This window comes from Callorhinus ursinus, unplaced genomic scaffold (assembly GCF_003265705.2).
Source record: "Callorhinus ursinus isolate GAN/ISIS: 27379988/994484 unplaced genomic scaffold, GSC_fseal_2.0 scaffold1, whole genome shotgun sequence".
Classification (NCBI taxonomy): domain Eukaryota; kingdom Metazoa; phylum Chordata; class Mammalia; order Carnivora; family Otariidae; genus Callorhinus; species Callorhinus ursinus.
Genome location: NW_027397063.1, coordinates 99,769,287 through 99,777,320, shown reverse-complemented (window position 1 = coordinate 99,777,320; position 8,034 = coordinate 99,769,287). Strand labels below are relative to the sequence as shown.

Genomic DNA, 8,034 nt, shown 5'->3' with positions numbered 1-8,034 from the left:
CACTGGTCTACTTAGAACATGTGTACCTCTTCTTTGGCGAACAGAACATTTCTTTATTCGGTGGCCTCAGGAGCCTTTTTACCTTCAGCTGGATGGCGGGAGTAAAGAAATGGGACTCCACTGGAAAGGTAACTGTGCATCTCTGTCACACGTTTTCTTGCTGAGCTACATAATGGTTTATAAGCTCTCAGCTGAGACTTATAAAAGTGTTCCCAATTGTTGGTTCAAGGTCTGTAGCCAGCTTAGAAATTGTTGAAATGTACAAAATAAATGAGGAGAAAAAAAACAGCAGGGAAGGAAATTCTAGGTCATGCTTTTAAGAGCTGCTTGACAAAAAAAAAAAAAAAAAAAAAAAAAAAACAGAGGGGAACAATTTCAGTCTTCAGTTTTCTAAACCAAGTGTTTTGAGAGTCACAATATACTAATCTCTGGTGCAAATGACTGAATGATCGAAGAGGGTTTAATTCTATGTCTTACAAAATGCAAATACACCGAATTACGGTATGGAATCCTTGCCAAATACCAATAATCCTTGATTGTGTAGCTCAGTTAAACCTCTGTTGCCCTCTCTCTTGTAACCGTGGTTAAAAAAAAGAAAAAGAATTTTGAGTCGAGGTAAGAGACAGGAGACAAAGTGATGGCACAGCAAGAATAATATATTAAATTTTCAAGACAGTCCTAAAATACCTGAAAGGAACCTGAAGAAAAAATACTGCAATGCCCATAGGAAATGATATGCATGGGTAAGCTGATGGTGTCAGGTGAGGATATTTTGCTGTGCTAGGGTATGGGGTCATGGTTAGCATTGTGTCCTATGCACCATGGTTTTTCTGTTAAGCGATGCAGAGCCTAAGGTTTGCCCAAACTGAAACATTCCTATCACTTTGCATCTCTTCCCCCCAACTGCCTCTAATCACCCAACTCTGATTAATTTCTAGTCACCTCTCAGATCTCAACTCAAACATCACTTCCTTAGAGAAGCTTTCCCCGACTTGGCCTCGATGGAGTTGAGTGTCCTTATAATACACTCTTTCTATTTCCATATAGTACACATCACCGTTGATTTTGTATTATCAGTATGGGATTAATGGCTGTCTTCCACCATCTCCTTAGAGTTCAGCCTAGTGCCTGCCTTGGTAGCAGGTCTTCAACAGATGTTGGTTAATGACTGAATAAGCATAGCAATGGATAGACAAACATAATGAAGAAACAATAGAATGGAGGTGCTGAGGTGAGTCTATCTCCTACTGAGACAGAGAAGTCAACAGTCTTAACTCTGTTTTTAGACACAAACAGACCACCCTATCTTAACTTTTACAATTTATACATAAAATTCAGTAAAATTATTTTTTCTCCCCACTCTATAGAATTTCTGAGGCATGTTACCACTTTTCTGCCCATCTTAACATTTAGCACAGTGCCCACCATTAAAACACATCCATACTATATGAAGAAATTTAAGCCATATCTGCTGTGTGGCATAATTATTTCGTACTTGGGATTGGTGGATCTCTGAGAGAGAGACTTCAGGAAAAGGAGGCTGCTGAGGCAGGCACAGGGCCTACACATTTTCTTTTGTGGTATCTGCCATGAGCAGCAATCACACAGATCCTTGGGCATTTGACATCCTGGTGACACAGCACAGGACCTCTTCCTAAATGTGCATCAGCCTGGTTTTTTATTGTGCATTTTTTCAATAACCTGACTGTGGAAGAGTAATGTTTGTATTTCTATGGGAATGGATTCATGCAAAAACCAGTCATCTCTAAGGTCTCAAAGTTAGATGCTCAAAGGAGACTGTAAAACATCATTCTTCCTACCTTCACTATCCTCCTTTCTGGCCATTAGATAGCTGCCCAGAAGAGAGCACGACCTAGAGGCAACCTCAGTGACAATGATGGGGAGCAATCTAACATCGTGGAATCCCATTGATGCTAGTAAAAACAAACATGACTGAAGCCATAACTCAGCAGCAATAAGTCTATAATGATCTAGCTCTCGAAATGGGAAATACTGGCATATCACTTATAATGGAGGTCTGACTCAATGCTCATTTAAGTGAACCACTCAGTCCTTACTTTTCTTTTGGGTCTCTGCAAAAATTTTTTTGTAAAATCCAGGGCATACCATCACGATTCTCAACTTTTCAGACATATACAGCCTTATTTTGTGAGTGACCACACAATTTGCATTGAAATTATTATATACTACCTTCCCTTTTGCTCTTTTTTTTCCCTACAGACAGAAATAGTCTTATGGTTACAGAGCCTTATCTAAACTATTCACAGTGATGACAGTCTAAAATACTTTCAGAAAAAATATAAATAAATAAATAACTTTCAGAACTACTTATTAAAAAAACTTGATTCATTCTCTTCCAAATACCAATAGCCCCAAGTTTGAATTCTACTCTGGATGGTTTTATGATCTTTGAAATATAACTTACTATCTCAGTAACTAAGTTTTATACTCGGTAGAACTAAAGGTTTAGACCAATGCATTGTAAAGTTCCCTTCTAGGTTTGATTTTTAAGATTAAGTAATTACAGGGCACCTGGGTGGTTCAGTTGGTTAAGCGACTGCCTTCGGCTCAGGTCATGATCCTGGAGTCCCGGGATCGAGTCCCGCATCGGGCTCCCTGCTCGGCAGGGAGTCTGCTTCCCCCTCTCATGCTCTCTCTCTCTCTCTCTCTCTCTCTCTTATTCTCTCTCAAATAAATAAATAAAAAAACTTAAAAAATAAAAATAAGATTAAGTAATTACAATAATTGTTGACAGAGATGGGGGCCAGGTATTCTGCTTAGCATCTAATATATTTATCTCCAATAGTCCTATGACATAGGTACTATTATTATTGACATTTTACAAACGAGAAAAGCAGACACAGAGAGGTTATATAATTTTCCTAGGATCATTCAACAGAAGTCAGTGGAGCTGGAATGGAAATCCAGCTCTGACAAACTATTCTGCACAAATCTGACAGAGGTCAGGGGAGTGAAGATAAAATTAACGCAAACGTTAAAGTCAGTCACTTCAGAAAATCTCAGTGGTATCTCTGGTTAAGAATATTATGAATTATTATTAATTATTCAATTGCATACAAACAAGGAAGAATATTTTATGTCACCAGCTCTATATGGCCCCTAAGCTATATTCTACCAACACAACTCCCACAGGCTTCACTCACCACATGCCACCACATAAATGTATGCACAGACTCATGAGTGCACATGGACATACACACAGTTCTGGATCAAGTATATCTACCTACTGTAAGTCTATCTTACATTACAAAATGACTTTTTGTAAAGCAACCCTTACATAATAAGATTAATTGTTTGAAACTGGATTTTTATAGAGGTATTGGTACTTTTCATTTAATTTCCACAGAAATACCTAGAGAGACAGCCACACACATACAAAGTCATTGGCCTGAAACTAACACACTTTCTTATTACCAAAATTTTTTTCTCTTCAAGTTATTTTTGCTTAGGGCAGCAACAGACAAGAATCAAAAAGACAGAGAAATTATAGTGACACAGAAGGAATACAGAAATAGGAGTCAGAGGACTTAGATTTGATTTTTAACCCATGTGACCAGGAGCAGGTCCTCTTGCTGCTTCATGCCTCAGTTTTACCATTTGTAGCATGGGGAAAATGACAGTATTTAGCTGGGAGTCTTAATGAATAAAAAAAGTTATAAAAAAGGATATGCTAAAAGTTGCTAAGAGAGTAGATCTTAGTTCTCATCACAACAAAAAAAATAATAAAATAAAGGTTTTAGGTTATAGATTAAGTTTGGGTTAAGAGAATATATTCAATTTTGTTATTTAATCTTTTTTTAGTTTGTTTCTTTTATTTTTTATTGTTATGTTAATCACCATACATTACATCATTAGTTTTTGATGTAGTGTTCCATGATTCATTGTTTGTGCATAACACCCAGTGCTCCATGCAGAATGTGCCCTCTTTAATACCCATCACCAGGCTAACCCATCCCCCCACCCCCTCCCCTCTAGAACCCTCAGTTTGTTTTTCAGAGTCCATCATCTCTCATGGTTCGTCTCCCCCTCTGACTTACTCCCCTTCATTCTTCCCCTCCTGTTATCTTCTTCTTTTTTTTTTCTTTTTTTTTTCCATACACAAGCTGGTGATACTTTATTATACAAAGAAGTTGGCAAAGGACAGCTTCATTTTTGTCAAAGAATCTCCACCAAAAATTTCTAGTGATTCATCTGGTGATGCAGTTAATGTAATACAACAATAGCTGATATTTACTGAGTCCTTGCAATATTCCGGAGCTATTAAATGAGATGCAAATCCCACCATAAAAACTGGACTTTTCATTAGGACCCAGACTTAGAAAAGACCCAGCTTCAAAGATTCAGACTTGCATAGACTGAGGATTCCCATTTCCAGAAATTCAAAAACCTCCTTTCTTATCTCGGGAATGTCCATCATCCTTCTCAACTTCTGATCTCTCCAATTCCAGTCAAAAACCAGAAACTTTAAGGGGTTCAAATTAAGGCCACCTTGTTTAATGAGTTCTTTAATTCTCTCTGGTGTTCCTACACTTCCTACACCCAGGTGCACAACACGCTTCCCCGGCAACTTTACCTGCTCCTGGACCTTTATGTGTTTTGCAAATAATTTTATAACTTTGCTGTCTCCTCTGAATGCTGTCACTGACCTAATGAGCTCCAAGGCTCGGATAGCAGAGCTACAGATCATCAGCATCAGGACCGATTTCTTCTCATTATGGTTCTTCCGAAGTTTTACCCACTTAGGGCAGATTTCTTTTAGGTATGATGAAAGACTATGAGTCAAATCATTGGCCTTGAGGAAACAGGAGTCTGGTAGGTTTAGTTCTTCTAATTCAATCACTGAGCGACTGCTGCTGTAATAGTCCTTCATCAACTTCTGTAGGTCTTCAGGGGTCCCTGGTTTTGGCTCTGATTTTGCAAGAACATCAGTAATTTTCTTCTTTTTTCTCCTCCTTGTCTTGGTGGCATCTTCTTTTGTTTCCTTTGGTTGTATCAAGAAACATTCTTTCGGCTGTTCGGTTTTCTTTGACAGGGCAGGAACTGGAGCTGTCTCTTGCTGCATCATTTCTGGGTCTCCTCCTCCTTCATCATCTGGTGCTTCTGGGCTGCCGTCTGCTCCTGCAGGCTGGTTCTCCCACCACTCGTCTCCAAGATCGTCTGCCATCTCCAGGCGGGACTAGTTGTGAGCAGACCACCAAAGGAAAGCGGACAGTGGCAGGTATTCTCGCTGCCTCCAAGCTGGGAGGCCAGCGTTGGCAGCGAGCACACGGTGCCTTTCCTCAGACACCATCACCTCCACCTCTTTTTTTTTTTTTTAACATATATTGCATTATTTGTTCCAGAAGTACAGATCTGTGATTTAACTCATTTAAAGAAATTGTTGCTGTGGCTTATCATTAAAAATATATGATATGACTATAAATAGAGAATTAGAAATTATTTTACCATTTTTATTCTAGTATAATTAACATATAATGTTATACTAGTTTCCAAGTGTACAGTATAATGATTCAACAATCCTATTTTTTAAGAAATGATTTCAGTAGGGCTAACAAAAGTCTTAGGGTAGAACAATATATTTTCTTCTAGACCTGATTATCTGAAAAAGAGAAAGTCTTTTTAGGAGTATGTATTCAGTTTCGGTATTCAAAATACCCTCCAGGCGTTTTCACCCAGAAGCAAGTTAGACAGTGTTTTGCTTAAACATAATTTTTCTGTTTATGCAAATCCTTTTAAGAGAATTGAATGTGATGCCTTTATATATTTTTTTAAAAAAAGGACATTCATTTAATGAAAACAACAACAACTAAACAGGATACTGATCTAAAGTCTGAATGATCCTTATTTTTACTCCTGGATCATCAGTTTTGAAAGCAGTATCCATTGTCTGTTAGAAGTGTTACAATACAACATGTTGAATATTCTTTAGCAAGTTATTTCTTCATGAATTTTTTTAAATGTGGGCAAAAAATGTGCATAAATTTGCAGTCACTAGGTTAAACAGCTAACTTAGCTATTAGAGTGCATATATTTATTATATTCTGGTAGTAATTCCTCAGTTAAGCTAATAACATAGTCTCATTTTATTTAAGTAATTTCAAATTTAATTAAAGAAAAATAAAGAATATTTGGGATTTTAATGGAATGATAAATGTAGTTGACCCTTAGTCAAATATGAGTAATTAACAGAGAATTATATACCCAAATATTACTTAGAAATGGACTGAAGAAATAATACACACATATCTATATATAAATAGGTATAAATATATAAATTAAATCAAGCATACAGAAACAAAATTTTTTTAAAAATTGAGTATTTGTCAAATCTCTACAAGAAAATACTTCCTAAATTTAAGAGTCATACAAAAATCTCGTAAAACAAATGTTGAGGGATTTCACTTTCAAAAACAATGTGCTGGGCAATTTGAACCAGCCCTCCTACTGAGAACAACTAGAAAAGCTGAATTCATATACGTGAAAGCTAAGAAAAGCTAAAATATAGTGAATAATTGGCTGTCTAACATCCAAAGAAAGAGTGAAGTGCAGAGAGGTGAATCTGTCATTTGAGGCCACTTTTGCCCTTGGTGATGCAGCAGGAAGACTGATTAAGTTTGAAAGTCTCATAAAGTTAGGGAGCAAACGTTGAAGTACAATAGCCAAGGATGAAGGTCTTGATGAAACATCACCCTTTAGGTAGGAATCTGGAAGGGCTGTACCATAATAGTCATGAGGTAAAAAAGAGTTAGCAGGGAACACAGCTCAGCTTTGCATCATTCAAATAATTCAGAAAATGTAATTCCTTGAAATTGAATTGAAAAATATCTGAGATTGCTACTGAACTGAGGCTAGAAGAATCAGATAAAACGCTTTTTTCCTCTATAAAGGTAATATCCTAGGATTTAAACTGTTTCTATAAAGAAGTTTTCAAATACCACATCAAGTGACCATCAGTTGGGATACACCATGGATGAATAGATACAGGACAAGAGAAGACACCATGAATGACAAACAGTAAAAACAACAGACAGTAGAAAGAGATCCACAGAGGCTCCATATATAAGAATTATCAGTCATAGACTTTAAAATAACTGCACTTACTATGTTCGAGGGCATAAGAAAAACTGTGGCAAGAATTAAAAACTATAAAAAATTTAAATAACTGATATGAAAAAGAACAAAATGGGAGCTCCATAACCAAAAATTATTATAACAGAAATTAAGAACTCAGTGTTTGGTTTCAACACATTTAGCTGAAAAGACAATTAGCGAACTGGAAGATAGCTAAAAAAATACCTATGATAAAGCAAGAATGGAAAACATAGAAAAGTGTTTGAGAGACATAAGGGATATAGTGAAAACATTACCTACAATAATTGGAATTTCAAAAGGAAAGTAAAAAAAAATTGAATGGATCGGGTACTATATTTAGAGATAATTCCCGAGAATTTTTCAAAGCTAATGAAACCGTTTAACACACAGATTAAAGACCAATGAACTCCAAGGTGGATAAATTTAAAAATTCACATCTAGATATATCATAATAAGATCAATGAAAAAAGAAAAGACAAAAAATCTTAAAAGTAGCTCTGGTAGGCAACATTCTGAGATGGCTCCCGTAAGATCCCTATCCCTTGATGTACATACCCTGTATAATTCCCTCATACCCTGGCATATATAGCCTGTATAATCCCCTGCCATGATGAGACCTGTGAATATGATGGAATAGTCCTCCCTTGATTACAGGTTACACTACATGGCAATGGTGATTAGACAGACACTACCTGTGGCTATGCCAAATTATATGACTCACTAGTAACAGGCTGGAGAGAGATTTTCCTGCTGGATTTGAAGAAGTAAGCTGACATGTGAGATAGCCACATGGCTAGGACCTGACGGCCTCTAGAACTGAGAACAGTCCCAGCCAGTAGCCTGCTAGAAAATAGGGACCTCACTCTTTCTACTGCAAGTAATTGAATTCTGCCAACAATC

General features: G+C 36.9%; 1 pseudogene; it reads right to left on the bottom strand.

Moving 5' to 3' along the window:
* Positions 1–4,144: 4,144 nt before the first annotated feature.
* Positions 4,145–5,313, bottom strand: LOC112822344 (protein CMSS1 pseudogene; annotated as a pseudogene).
* Between the last annotated feature and the right edge of the window lie 2,721 nt (positions 5,314–8,034).